Here is a 16,140-nt window from a genome sequence, read left to right on the forward strand (position 1 = left end):
AGGCAGTGGAAGGCAGATGCAAAAGGAACTGGTAACTTGATTTTGTTTACTGTCAGGGATCTCTGGCATCCACCCAGTCCAGTCTTCCACTGGAAGCAGGATTGTGACCTGTGGTACTTCAGGTCAGCCATGGCTTTGCCTAACACACCCTTGAAATCCCTCAATGATAGAGACTTTCTGGGCTGTTATGTCCCTGTGCAGCACCACCCATGCACAGTCACATGCATCCAGTTAAAATTCCAGTGGCTCAGTTTGTAGACTTTGCTCTTTGTTTTACCATTTGCTACTATTGAGAAGAGTTCAGCTCCATGATCTTTGCCACTCCCCTTCAGGTAGTTGTGGATTGCTATCGGTTCTTCCCTTATTTTCATTTTTGCCAGGCTACCCAAGCCTCACTTCTTCAATATACCTCCACAAGTCATATACTGCATGCCACAGCATCTCATCAGGCTCGTGCATGCCCCTCTCCTGTTTCCCAACACTTTTCTTGAACTGGGGAACTCAAAAGAGGACATATTATCCCAGGCATGGACTTGCTAGGACTGTATAAGGAGAGATAATAATTTCTATTCATTGGCTGCCTGCGCTCCTTTTCTAATGTAGCTCAGTCTATGGTTTGCTTTATTCACAATGAAAACACCCCGTTGGCTCGGATTCAACTTAGCGTCCATTGTGACAGCCACATGGTTTTCCGCTGGGCTGCTGCTCAGGCACTGGTGCCTGGCACTATTCGACACCATGTGCGCAACGCTGCATTCCATGTTAAACTTCATGAGGTTTCTGTTGACCTAATCTTTAAGTTTCTTAAAGCCCTCTCAACTGAAGCGCCACTGTTCAGCCTGAGAACCACCCCTTTTGAGTTAGTATTGTCTGAAAATCTGCTGCAGGTGCAACCTGTGTCATGATCCCAGTTACAATGAAGGTAAAGAACAGTGCTGGCCCCAGTACTGACCCCAGAGTGTTCTGGCACTGGCCACCAACTAAACATCAACCCATTGATTACTACCCTTCAAGCCCAGCAATCCATCCAGTTTCAACCTGTGAAGCAGCTAATCCATCCAGATCGTACTCCTCAGCTTTTTCCTCACCTCGGGCTTTACGCGCTTGCCTAATCGCCGTTGCTCAAAATGGGAGCTGCGCTGGAGAGGTTGCAGACTGTGCAGCCCTCTGAAAACGGGTATTGATGAAAATAAAAAGTGCTGATTTAGCTTCCCAGCACTTTTCCTTTACTGTTGCTGCAGTGCTGCTCTTCCCTAAAGCTCTCATTAAATCACCACTCTACTTCCCATGAAATGGTAGCGCTGCAGTGATTGATAAAGAAATAAAGATTTAAAATAACAGCTTGGTTGCTGCAGCGTCAAGATACGGAACAGAAAAAGCATCTTGCCCCCAGTTTTGTTCAATCCCTCAACTTTTAACCAGTGTGAATTATCACCAAATAACCTGGTCAACTCTTGCTACAGAGTTATTGTTAAAAAAATATATCATTTATGGCATTTAAAACTTTTGCCTTCTCTTTCTTTCAGTAACATCTTTGGGTTACTGCAGAATTCCACCTATTTGGAAGGGCAAGTTACATTGGTCCTGGATTAAAAAAAAAAAGAAAGAAAGAAAGAAAAGGAGTCTAACTTAATATTTTAATTCAGCATAGAGAGTGTGCAGTAGTACAGCTTGCTTATGATAGCCCCTAAAAACGTGTGGTTCCTCTTCATTTTTGCAACTCCAGGCTGCCAAACAGAAATAACGCATATTTTCTTGTTTTTTTCCACTGTTTTTCTGAAGAGAATCCTTGCTATCTTTGGTGGATTTACAACAAAACATCCTCAAAGAATATCCTGAGCAAGTATGAACATTCTCAGCAACTCCCCTGCCTTCTCCTGCAGGGTCTTACCCAAATAGGAAAGAATGAACAAACTCGCTATCTTCAAGTTTACCGAAGACTGAGGATAGACCTTGGCGATGGAATTCAAAAGTGGAAGAAAAAGCAACATTTTTATCAGTGTTGCTATGAAGGTTTCCATTTGGACAATAACTAGTTGTTTTTTCTCTTTCTTCCCTCTCCAAGAGCTGACACATTATAGCAGCTGCAGATACAGGAGGGGTCAGGATCCTTGAGGGACTATTATGAGTATCCCATGAGAGATGTGAAGTTTCCTGGAGTGTATTAATAAAAGGACAATGGGATGATCTTCAGCACATGGAGATGCTGAAGAGGTTAACAATCCCACCCCAGAGTGGCGTGGCTATTTCATTAGTGCCTTGCCAAGATTCACATAAGAGATTCCCCCAGCAAAACTCAATATTGCTATGCCACACATGAGGAGTTGCAGCTGGGTTCTTCCAGACACCAGAAAGGCGGGTGCAGCCAGAATGAGGAGGGAAAAGGACACTTAGCTGGAGAAGCAGCCTAGAGAGCAGGCAGGGGACATTGGATGGGTAGGAGTGTGTCTCCTCTGAACTGAACTGTTGCCACGCACATACTTTTAAGTCCTTCAGGGCTGGCATCAGTAGCAAACTTGGGTTTCCACGTTGTAGGTGAAGAAGTTGATGAGAAAATGGATGTTCAGTGACTCCTTATAGCTATTCCCCTTTTTCAGAAAGTCACAGCACAGGAGAAATGGCGCTTGGTCACAAACCAAAGGAAGATGAGATAAAACAGTCCCCATTACTGTTGCATATTGAGAAGGTAAAATACACCATCTTATCAAAAAAATCCTATTAGTCCCAAGTACTATTGTAACACTGACACGTTTAGCACACGCTGATATCTCGCTTTTCTGGTTTAAAGCATGTGCACATAGGGGTGTGGTTGCAGCTGGTTAAACATCAGCAGTATGGTGGAGAGAACAAACTTGAGGCCCTCTGACATGACTCACAGCTGTGCTGCAGTCACCTCCTCCAAGAAGAGACCGGGGCATGGAAGGGATCCGGAGCTTTCAGTGGGAGCTGAGGCGCTTGGTCATGGGCTGCACCTGTTGCAAAGGCACCACCTTAACTGCAGGTGCCTGTAAGGCCAAATTAGCACTCAACTAGTTAACACAAAGTAAAGTATTGATGGCAGGTGGTGCCAGGGCTTAGTTCCTTCAGTCTGTGGCATTCGAATCACGGTACTGATCTGTGTGCATGGAGCTGTCTAAATTTTCACTCTTGAAATGTTTTCTTCCAGTGAGTACAAAGTAAATGTTTTGCAGATGTTTTGTCTAAAGCAGTAGATGTATTTTTACTGCAGATGAATTATAGTTTGTGAAATATATTGCTAGTTTCCTTCTGTAATTTACTTCATGCTTATCTGGACAGATTGAGTTGAAATAATCTCTTGGCCTCTCAAAGTTTTGAAAATATTATGTAAAACAATATTTGTGCTTGTGAACTTCAAGTTTTTCTGAGATGGATTTGAACTGCGTGATTTTCTTTTCTGTTTTTTCTTTTTATTCTTTGTAGCACCACTGCCAAAGTATTGCATTTTTTGATGAACAGTTCATGAAATATCATAGCTTTTATGACATACATCAGGATTTTAATAACTTGATCTGTATAAACTCCCGAAACAATATCTTTTCAGAAAAGGCATTTTTTTGAACTCAAGAGCTGCAATAGTGTTATAATTCTTGAAAACAGAACAACTAAACAGTTATGAGGCAGGAGGAGACACACTGTCCTCCACTGGAACAAGAGCTGTAAGTATTTTAGCCAAGTTATAGAGGATAACTGATTCAGTTCACAGCTAAATTGTGTTGTGTGATTAGAGGGTCAAATCTCATTAGGTTGTGCGCATCAGTATGTGAACGAGATCTTCTCAGGTTGTGGGAAGCTGCCAGGGTGTTCCCACTCTCCCTGGACTTTGCTGCTGTTGTACTTTCCGAAGCTGCACAGGCTGTTTCGGAGGGCCGGAGTGTGACTGACCTGCATTAGGCCAACAAAACCCAGAGATCCTGTAACGGGGATTGCTCCCAGGGTTCAGCCAGAGCTCTTGGTACAAAAACTGATGTTACGTGCCCAAGATAGAGACTTTCCTTACAGAGAACAGCAACTGTTCTGCTGTCATTTGCTTGTTTTGTTGGTTTTTCATATCCTTGTAGCACTCTTATTTTCAACAGCCACGGTTTTCCCTAAACAGAGATAGGGAAAAGGAGTAGAATCCTTGGACCATCTGTTTTTTGTTTTAACTGCCTCAAGATCTTTAGAAAATTTAACTGAAATACAGAATAGAAATAAATTTTATGGCTCTTTTATTTGTTAGCATTTTCTGAATTTCAAAATTAAAATTGGACACTTGCATTAAGGCCTGGGTTATGATTCTTCTTAAGTTTTCATTCTTCGGCAGTAAACAGAGGACTTCCTTTGAAGTCAATATGAGCATGAACTCAACAGTTGTGTGAGTTTTGTGCTCAGTTTGTCCATATCTCGGTGTATAAAGAAGTATTTATAACTTTTCAAAGTCAATTAAACATTCAGCGCTACATTATCACTATGCCAATCTATATGTGAATCCCTCCCAGAACATTTCTCTAGTGATCTCTAAGTGAGGTCACCATTCCAGCCCTTGGTTATCTGCCATCTGTGGTAGTCTGGGCTCTCTGGGCTTGCTTTCTAGAATATATTACATGCATCAGAAACTCAGTCTTGTTGAGTAGTCTCTAAAGCTACGCTAAGCGTCTCACGCCTTTGTGAGCAGGAGTAGTTCCCACGTGCTGTGCAGGCCACGCAGATCACCGTCGCTGGCTTTCTTACCGTATGACAAGCTCTAAACCAACAGGATCAGGAGTTGATCGGACTAAAAGTAATATTTCCTTTGTGTGGATAGCATGGTCTGGATCATGAGAGGTTTCATACAAAAAGGAAACATCCACACTTTCTGAGCTGCTACTGTCAAATTGTCTTCGGGGAGGTAAGGCTTCTCCGAGCTTCTGGGGTGGAGGTCTGCTGGGTGGAAGGTCTGCGTTCATGCTCTCATTTCTAAGCAAGCAGTAAACACTATGCAGTACCTGTAAGAAAGGTTTCCATTCATATTGTTTCATTGTCAAATTAGTAACTGTTTTTCAACATTACCATTTCTGTTAGTTTCGCTATTTATTTTAGGGGTTTTTGTCAATACATTAACATCCATGTCTAAAGAAATCAACACGGTGTTGATGGTGAACAGGAGTTAACCGAGCCACGATGGACTGTTCATATGAAATTATCTGTGTTCATCACGCAGTCCTAATGATTGCAGAAAGTAACAAATAACCTAATAGCAATGAAACTTTAGATTTCAGGACTTAAAGATTTTAGGATTTAATTTGTGCTTAGTAGTATAATGGACTAAATTGTTCTTCCCCCCCCCCCCAATTTGACTATTGCTTTAAATTATGTGGGATGAAATGTTTTCAGAATCTGCCTAGCAACAGGAGATGCTCTCTCCCCCTCTAGTGGAGGATAAGAAAATCGTTTTCTTTCTGGTTTTGCACGCATAAACCATCAGACAATACTATCAGCAGTTGAAAGCTTTTCTGAACAAGAGTATATTGTAATTTCCGGGTAGCGTATAACAGAAATCTTACGTGACTATCAGTGTAAGGAGAGATATTTTCATATAATTTTTTTTTCTGCAATTGCACCATTTTTAAAGTAATCCTTAATGATATGAATTGTAAAACATTTGTCTGTGTAATTATTTGCAGCTATCTAGACACATTTTAAAATAACAGTAAAGCAGTTAGGATTAAAAATATCTCCTAATCTTAAAAGTGAAATACAACCTGCTCGGTGTTGAACACAGGAGCAGCTTCCATGTTGGTATTTGCCAGCTCGATCCTCAGTTTAAAAAGTATCTGCCTAAAGGATAAACTTTTTATTTTAATCCCAACGTTTTCAGCATTTGTGATGCTCACCTTAAAAGGGAGACTGCCACAGTCCTCGGGTGTGATGTGTATCTGTCTCTTTTTCACAATTAGATGTTACAAGCCACTGTTTTGTTTCAGTCTCCTAACAAGCAAATTTTTAAATAACACCATAAACATCGTCCAAGCACTCAGCATTCGCTGTAAGTGCAAACTGCTTATGTAAGTAATGATTTACAGGATGAAGTCCGTAATTAGGGTAGGAGAAAATACTTCTTATGTATTACTGATTAAACAAGATGTGCCTATAATTACTACACTTCTGGTTTCCAAAATATAACAAGACCATTGCTTCTTGGCTAGATTCCTGATTCTGTTTTCAGTGGAAAGTTGGTTTTCTTAGTCTGCTGCTGAGCTTCTTTTTAGCATCTTTTTCTATGCTGTATTCTTATTATCACACTTTCTTTTTGAGGTTTTCCTTCTCTCTCTTGTTGCTATGCCGAACTCCACATAGGCAGATGGAGAAGCTGCCAGTCCAGGGTAACCTGAAAGACGTTACGCATGTAGGTAACTTCAGAGTCTTCAGCTTTTAGGGAGAGGGGCTTTCTCCACCTGCAAATCACTGCCTTGCACCAAGTGTGTCACCATGAGCATTTCGGTTCAAGTTAATTTGAGTTCACGTATTTGTTGTTCTGGTCACTAAAGGGTAACAAAGCTACTTAACAAGAAGTGTTGGATGACAGTTCTGGGTTGCCACTGTCTCACTCAAGTAGCAGCAGAAAGCGGATCTCTTAGCAAGGAGGGAAAGCTTTTATTTTCTTGTATGAAGGAGTGACTCCAAGGACTGCGGTGCCATGAGTCACTCAAGCTGTAATCGCTATAAGTAGCGCAGGAACTTAAAGAGTGGAGTGAAATAGTGCTTGAGAGATGATAGAGAAGAGATGGTGGAATGCTCTTCAAAAGGCTACGATGGCATCCTGGCTGTATCCGTACTTGGAAATCTCCTCCAGCATGAAGAGGAGAAGTAACAGACGGACAGAGAGGTGTAAGAGACAGTGCTTTTATGGCTGCCACATCAGGTTTGCTCCTCCGCCCCAACAGAGACAGGCTGGCGTAAGTGCATCCCAGGCTCTGGAATATGCCAAACTGTTTACAGCTCAGCTAATTTGTGCAGTGTTTTAGGGAGGGTGGCAGAGAACAAAAAGCAGAGGAGCAGAGTGTGAGAGGGACATTTGACCACTGACCATTCATACTATCGAACAGGGAGAGGGCAATAACTGATTGCCACCCTGTGTGCGTAGGTGATGTTTCCCCAAATGCTGTATTCCTTTCCCTGTAGTGTCACAAGGATGGAATAAAGGTGTTCAGTGAGAGAGAGAGAGCGTGTCAGCTCCTGAGGCAATCGAAGCTGGTTGTTAACTTTTCCCTTGCTTCAAAATGGAGTCTCGAGCTCCATTGCTCCATGGTTTCACATGCTTGGAGATGCCCCTTCCACTGCTGTCATGGCCACGTCTGAAGTGGCACCAAACACACAAAATTGAAAAGAAAAAAAACTGTTAATGTCCTCTGATTTACATCAGTTGATCATCTGTGGAGTCATACCAATAGGGAATGCAAATGCAATTTTAATACAGCTTTATTTTTCACATGTTAAGGAAACAATTGTTAACCTTTTTCAGCATCATTTTAGAACAGCTTTTTGTTCCTCTGCAATGGTTTCTCCCCCCATTTAACATGTCCCTAACTTTGAGATGACGGTTATTTCAGCCCTCACTGCTCCAGGCACTCTTGCTTTGTTTTCAAGATTAAATGCTGCACACCCACTTCTCTAGATTTTTTTTTTACAAAGGCCTTTCTCCAGCCTATTTTATTACCGACCAGGCAGTTCCCCTGGTTTGTATTTTTTCATTTATTTCTTCATAGAGCAATGAGGCTCTAACGAGAAGGTATAATTTATACTTTTTACAAGGGCATGTAGTGATAGTATGAGGGGGAATGGCTTTAAATTGCAAGAGGGAAGGTTTAGACTAGACATGAGGAAGAAATTCTTAATGATGAGGGTGGTGAGACATAGGCCCAGGTTGCCCAGGGAAGCTGTGGCTGCCCCATCCCTGGAGGTGTCCAGGGCCAGGTTGGATGGGGCTTTGGGCAGCCTGGTCCGGTGGGAGGTGTCCCTTTCACTGTGTTTTGTCATGGGTGGGTGCAGCAGCTCAGTAGGGTACATCTCAGGCAGGTGTGTCAGCTAGGTATGGGTCAGAAGTGGTTCCTGTGACAGCAGTGCGGTGACAGCGGGGCGCACTGGCATCAGATACCTTATGGGTTCTAAAAATACAGAATTATTCCATGAGGACACATGATTTTTTAATATTTATTTTAACCAGAATACCTCTGGTAATGTTGCAGCTTCGTATGTAGCAAATTAGATTAAATATGTTTCAAATAAAATATATTTTAATTCTTATATTCATTTGTCTTACAGCTATTGCCAATTTATTGAATTTTTGATAAGTAAAAAGGAAAAGGAGGCTTACCGTTCAACAAATAATTAGTCAATGTGCTCGGAATTTTATAAAAGCGAAAGAACAGCTGTTAATGCTTGCTGAGTATCTTTAGTTTGCACAATTCATAGTGCTTTAAATCATTATAAACATTATATTGTTTCAGAAACAATGCCATTTGCGTCACAGCAAAGCCCAGACACAGACTCTGAGCAGAATGCTGAGAAGATGGGAAATAATGAGCTTGTCCTCTGACCCTGTTTGGATGACTCTCTGACCCAAAAAGTGGACAGTGCTGGTCAGGTGGGTAAGGCTGATAATCCTGGGCCTCTATAGAGGTTACAGATCACGAGCAGGAAACCGCTCTGGTGTTCACATCGAGCTCAGAAAACTCTCTGTGGTTTCAATAGTTGTTGAAATACACCTGACGTCTGTTCGAAAGGAGAGTTCTTGCTCTACTGTATTCTACACTCTCAGAATACTGCAAGTGTATGCCTGACCTTGGTGTCAAAGCTAAATTACCCCAGTCTTCTCCCTGCAGCACTTCTGGGGAGGTGAGGAAACTTCCGAGTCTCACTATTGACCTTATCTGCACTTCTTGAGAAAACATATTGTGGACTGACTAGCAAGGCTACTAAATGATGAGGTCTTCATTTTCCATAGTTAGAGCAGCTTTACAGAACCAAATCTAATCTTACTCTGTCAACAGCCAACTGCAGATCTTCTTTACCTTTTGTAGAGTTAGCTTGGCCACGTTCTGCCAGAGAGCGTGTCCAGGCGGTTTTAGATAACTGTTCTCACAATATCGTTTGTCAGACCAAGGTTTTGACTTACACAAGATCAGAAGGGAGAAGAGCCGTCATCCAGCTGCCAAGTTGTGGTTCCAGTGGGATAGCACATGGAAAGAAAACTGTTAGTAAATCGTTCAAATGTTAAATTATTTTAACTGATTTCCCCATCAGCTTCATTCACAACTTATTAAAGTTCATTTATAAACAGACAAAAAAAAAAATCCTGCCCACCGATAAAAAATATTTTATGAAATACTTTATAGTAAATAATGGAATAAATTGGAAGACAGCCTGGATTCCCTAAATGGGTACATGGACTATGAAAGTTGCCAGTAAGCCTCTATAGAGAGAGTCTCGGGAAGGACAGAGATTTCATTATTGCCCATTACACAGGATCAAGCCCAAAACAAGTTAACACATACAACAGTAATCCTGCAAGGTGCACATCTGGGGCCTAAACGATGCACATATTTTTCTGGATTTCCCCCTCTCGCCTTATGTTTAGAAAGCTGGTTTTGCATTTCAAGTTGTTTCCTATTTCAGGCCCCTGGGGGATTATTAGTTTTTTAATATTTTACAAGTCTCGTGTCTCTCTGCCTAGTTTCTTCTGAATGTTTGGCCTCTTTAAGATGTTTCAAATTTGATGCCTTAAAAATTCAGATGCTAATCACTCCTGATGCTTTCATAGCAGTACAGTGCAGTGTGTCATTAAATGTATCTTGATTTACGTGTGTCTTAGTGCAGTTAATAACTTCTTTGCTTGCCGTTAGCTGGAGCAGGCTGCAGCTGCTCCACTGAAAACTGTGGGTGTTTTTAGCTTTGACACCAGCAAGAGCCTGGCTGCTGTCTAACCGAGGCACTGCGCAGCTGGCTTTTGCCATACTTAGCTGGTGGCTGCGATGGCATTGTATTAGTCAGAACAGTGAGGAGGCAGAAGCAAAGCTAAAATGGAAACTTTAAGGATCTGACTCATTCCGTTTCTGGCACAAGGAGGTGCAAATTGCACTTCCTGAGTTCACAGCACACCTCCCAGACCTCAATTACAGCATATCCGAAGCGTACTGTGCTAGGACAAGGCCCGCTCGCTGCCCCGGCGCGTGCCCGTCAGAGGTGCGTGGTGGTGTGTCTCACTGCTCAGTGAATGTTGGCAGTGGCCTCTTGTAGAACGATAGCTGAAAGAAGCCTTCGTGGTGCAATTCCCCTTTACTGGCGTTGCAGTTTCTGCTCGCGGCCACCCAGCGAGGACAGCTTGCAGTATCGGTACCTGAGAATTTTCAGTTGGACAATACATCAGGTGCAGCAGCCCCATCCTCTCTGCCCTTACCTTTCGATACTGATAAGTGCAGTACTAGTAACTGCGATGCTGCTCAAGGTGCCAATAAGCAGCGTATTGCCTAGCAGGTTTTTTCCCCCCAGAAACAGCAATAAACCTGCTTCTCCAGTGTGTTCCATCTGTTCCATCAACCAGAATAATTTTATGACCCCAATTCCGTATAATTATATCCAAAACCGTCTAAAGCTGGCAAGCGTACTGGCGTCTGGCTGAAAGCAATCTTCAGCCCCTTCAACTCACAAGTCCTACCTGAGTAATATCAACACAGGGTAGTGCGCTGCAGTACTGTGAGTCAGACTGAGGATATGCTGCGCATGGAGAGAGCGAGGTATGCTCCGGGTGAGGAACCGGCAAAAAGGGATTCTGTCTGCAAATCTGTGGTGGGTAGAGCAAAGGAGGAGCTTTCACGGGCAAATCAGACAAGGTGGTAGACACGTTTCACCCAATGCCCTTGTCAGCACACAAAATATTCTGGTGCAGATACCCCTGCTTGATGAATGCTGTTTTCTACACAGGGTAACAGCTTGCAGCTGGTACTGGGCATGAACAAAGGAATGCATGCTCCGGCTGACCTTTTTAGTGTTTTCTCAGATGTCTACTTCTGGGGAAAGGCTGTTGCCATTCTAAGGCTGGGAACCCAAATCTGGATAAAAAACATGGAGATTTTGTGGTTGCTTCACTCATGTTTTCTAAGCCACTTACATTTTTCATCCATAGTTAAAATTCACTGTAGACATTTGAGTTTCTTGAAAGTGGTGAAGAGAGTCCCAGGAATGAATTTTCATTAAAGGTGAGTTATTTTTTTAGTGATATTGTTATTTATATGTATTTATTCCTGCATTTACAAGATGCTCTCTTGAACCTTCCTGGATAAATGGAAGGTCGTAGTACCCCATAAAAACAGCAATAATCCCATCTCAGTGGCAGAGCTGAGTAATAAGCAGTGAGGATGAGTAGTGCCGATGTAGGAGGTAAGCTTGCTCAATCACAGCTTTCATCTTGCTCATCTATACTTACCTTACTGAGTGCCATGACCTTGTAGGCACCACTCAACCTCTTTCCCCTGGGCTATTCTTTTCCCTACTCCTTCTCATATTACTTTTAATATTCTGTTATTTAAAAGGATTTACTTCTAAAATATTTTTTGCATTTCTCAGAAAATTTTGCAACGGCTTTACAGGCTTGAATTTGAGGTGTTGAAGCTGCTTGAAGGGACAGGTGAAGTTAACTCTATGCAATTAAATATTTAACATCATTCATGCCATAAGAAAAATACCAAAAACTGGGGGTTTTAAATTCTGCCTGAGTGGAAGAGGGATTTTTATCAGATTTTCAGAGAGGAATCCTAGAAAACACGTTGGGAACCCAAAGAATATCGGCAGAGTGATAGAATGTCCTTCCCATAATTAAAGTTCAATGTGTTCCTATGCTTTTTTTGTGTGTGAAACTTCTTCAAATGACATTTCTAAATTTCAGAATAGATTACTGGTACAAAGCCAAAATACTTTTCAATGCATCCCATCTTCTTAACTTTTTACCTATAGTTAGCAACATTCCTTCTCGTGAGTATGAATAAAAGTGGGACACAAACTAGAAAGCATTCTGCATCAATTCCCACGCTTCCATCTTGCTCCAGTCCTGTCCCACTGAAACCAGCAGCACCCGTTTGTTTCAGTGGGAGGGCCCGTTATTTTAGCAGGAATTGTACGTAGTTTTATGGCATCGCGTCCTTTGGTCTCTGGTAGCTATTTACATCTAAAGACAGTAAAGAAATCAGACGGTGTCCTTCCAGGCATCTTGGTTTCCTTTGTTCTTAGTTATGATGAGGATCATTGTGGTCCTAGGCAAGAGGAAATGAAAAATCAGAGGTCAGGAGTTTAGATCATAAATAACAGAATATTCTGGGTACATAATTCTGAGGGGAAAGATGTCGTCAGGATATGAGTCAATAGGGAACTTTTGCACAGTAGAGAGATGATTGTCTTTAAACAACATGGTGGTTGTCTTAGTCCTGTATTGCAACAAGACCCTGTTCTGCTAGCGTGTTGCTGCTAGATCACGCGGATGGCACAGAAGTCTACAGACACGTTGCAAATGTGGATAGTCTTTTGGAATACAATTGGATTTTCAGCTTTATGACATTATGGAAAATTTTTAGAAATACCTTATCCGAACATCAATGTGACGTGTCCACAAGCGATGCCTTCGTGGCACCTATCGTTATAATTCACTTTTTTTCTTGTTTGAAATCTCTCCCATATTAGGATTACAATTAGAATTAGGCTCGAATCATCGGGATGAAAAGCAGTTTTCTAAATAGGGGCTTCTAAATAAAAATAATAGGTGGCGAGTTCCTTTACGGCAGATGAAAACAAAATCTTGTTTCCACCCCAGTGCCTCAACTCTCAAGTTACCAGTGAAAATCCCAGGGAAGCTCAGCTATGCTATGTCAAAGAGGGCTCTGCCATCCCAGACCACGCATTTAATCTGGTGTTTTTAAACAACCAAAAATTCACTTTTGCAGAATGACACATATACAGTAGGTGAAAATACTCTTATGAAATTTCTAACCAGACAGGTAGTATAAGGATGTGTAGCGTGTGAAACTTCTGCTGTAATATGATAATGCTGAGCATCTTTATTGAATCAAGTTTGCACGGTTCACAAATGATTCACTGCAGTAAGACACACTGATTTTGACCATTCCTGGCTAAAGATACTCTGATTTTTGCAGACTACCTCCTAGTAGCCATCTTACACGTAAGCACAGAACTGAGATTCCTGTTAAATGCCAACTAGGAACACTGCAGACGGCATGGAGCTGCTGCCCACACTGGGCATGAAGCCATGCTCCAATATGTTCTGGGTAAAGACTTGTGTGAACAGGCCCCATGACTTTTACAAGAGCTGTGAAAGTTCATAAACTGAAATTTTACAGCATGCCTGCGTACTGACCTAAATCAGCATACAGACCTAAACTGCAGATAAGCCCTTTCAACTACTGTTTCCTTTTGCCCGTATGTAGGAAATGACCATTAGTTATTTATGCACATAGAAAGCTGACTTTCTTGGGCCCCAAACAACCACAGGAGACAGGGGTTTAATTTTCCTGTGTCTGTTCTGCATATTCTATCAAAACCTATAGCAGTTTTCTGCTTATTTAGTGCATCCTTTCAATGAGTTCATCCTTCCACACAATAAATGGAAGACAGAGTGCCGTGTATGTGTTTATGGCTGAAGTAGCAAAATGCTCCACTTGCTAAACAGATTATAGGAGGAGACACGAAGGCCCATTTGTGACCATGCAGTGCATTTTAAAAATAGCTCCAGACGACAGTATTGACACTGTTGAACCAAAGCTGCTTGTCTGCGCAGAGCTCCAGTGAAACCAGAGGCTGGGCTGTGTGGAGCAGTTTGAAACTCTGGAGCCGTAACTCTGACGTGATGCATTAGTGTTAACAGGTTGGCAGGAGGAGGCGACTCTGCGTTCTGTGAGGGAAGCTGTCATCGCTGCCCACTGCTTTGCCATTAGCTTAAATAAAAGAGAAAAAAAAAAAAGGTGATGCTTCTCTCTTTGTGAAAAGCAAGTACACGTGCCGTGTCTGTCCCTAACGCATTCATCCAAATACACTTCCTATACTTTGTGGTTTTCCCAAAACTTTTTGCATCGCCTGTGGTTCACTTTGAAGCAGGTTTGTGTCATCTCCATGTGCTCGAGGGCCACGTCTATCTAGGGAGAGTAGATCTCACTTTCTTGAACCCTGCAGACTCAGTAAAGAGATGTTGATTGTGCACATCCGGATGCTGCCTGTGTTCAGAAGTATTCTCAAAGCAGGTAACAATAGGTAAATTGTGTAAAATCACGCTCTACGGTTTTGTCAAGTCAGAAGCTGTACGCATTGCCTGTGTTTATGGCTTACTGTTATCTAACAACCAACTACAGGCTGGGCTTGGATGTAATAAAATCAGGTCGCCGTGTTCTCAGAAGCAGCCGCGTTAGCCTGGAAACCTGCTTGTCTATGGTGCGCTTCAGGCAAACAGTTGAGTGACAATAAGCCATAAGCAAAGTTAAAAGCTTGCATCAAGATTATTATATGACTTCTGGAAATAGAACTTAATGCTCTGAAATTGCTTAACTGCTTTGGCAATGCTGGAACTGTGGCATTTGTGTACTCGTGTACTTTCTTAACTGATGGTAACACAGACAAAGCTGAGACTCCTCAGATCATTTACAGTATCCTTGCCTCTGAAATATCTTTTTTTGAGTGTTTGCCTCTGTTCTCACGTAGTAAGTTCAGTCTGCTCAGGAATGTGTACTTTGGTTAAATTCAGGGAGCATCTACTAAAGATGCCTGGAAATCAAAGACAAAATAGATTGCAAGTTACGTCAAGGCAATCCAGCATTTAAGACTGCATTTAAAAGATTCTGCCGTTAAATAAAATTAAGAAAATATTAGAGGTTGGAGTGGCATTGAAATGTCAGAAATACAAGACCTTCAGGCAGCTAAACTTCAGCAGAGAGCCAGGGCTCACACAGAATAGTTTCAAAGACTTTGTGCACACAGCATTTTGGTTTATATGTTTTTCTATATGTGGGATCTTTTTAAGTTGGTGACTAAAGCCAATTTGCCTTTAAATGAAAAATCATATCTTGCTGACAAAAATTTTATCTCAAATACTGTTCAGAACTGTCATCTGTTTGGGTATTTGAAAGCAAACATTCAGAGCAGATGATGTCATACGAAGTGCCAGGTAGATACTATCATGAGTGTAACCTTATTTTTCTAGTAAATGTAGGACTTGTGAAAGATTCTAGAGTCATGGTTTTGGAGGCTGACATATTTTAGCCATTGCGATTATTGTATTGCAAGTTTATTTCCCTGCACTACCTGTCTGCCAGTTGAGGGACCATCAAGAAGACTCAGTGAGCAGCTTATTCTCTTTATTTGTTTGTTCCTTGCTTTGCCCTATGACATAGCATCGAATTAATCAATTTAGCTATCAAAAATGGTGCTTTTTACGATAGGATACTTTTCATTGCCATACTCTCTGTATTCATCTTTCTGCTAAATAGCCATCAAAAGGAGACGATTAAGGATGTTTTACAGGTTATGCTCTGATATTTTTTCAACCATGAAAACCAATATACCACATGTAAAGGTTACAGTAGAATCAGCTGACAAATTGTGAATAGCTGCTAACTGTGCCTGTGGTTGTGGGGGAAAATAGCATCAAGCCCACTGTACAAATTATATCTTTGTGTTTTTGTTGGTTTGGGCTTGTTTGGGGTTTTTTTTCCGGGACCTGGGATCTGGCTTTAAAGATCATGAACATGTTCAGTAATTCATTGGTAGGAAAAGACTCAGTATCACTGCATACGGAAAATGTAGTAAGAAACATCTCTTATAGAGTTGATTTCATTTTTATTATTTCTGTTAGGTTGCTAATATCAAAGATAGTTTGAAAATGCTTTCAAATGAAGGAAGAAGTTGCATATTTTCTCCTGTGCCATCACCTCCTCTGTTGTTCCCTCTGCTGTGACCTCAGTGCCGTCTGTTATACAGTACAAATACTTGAGGTGAGAACTCCATGATTTGCAGTTGGGTTCATCTTTGGAGTACAAGTAGTAAGTGAGAGAAGAACTTCTATTTTGATGACACTTAAGCAGTGTCTTGCTGCATATGCTGGACTTTGCA

This window comes from Cuculus canorus, chromosome 9 (genome assembly GCF_017976375.1).
Source record: "Cuculus canorus isolate bCucCan1 chromosome 9, bCucCan1.pri, whole genome shotgun sequence".
NCBI classification, from domain to species: Eukaryota; Metazoa; Chordata; class Aves; order Cuculiformes; family Cuculidae; genus Cuculus; species Cuculus canorus.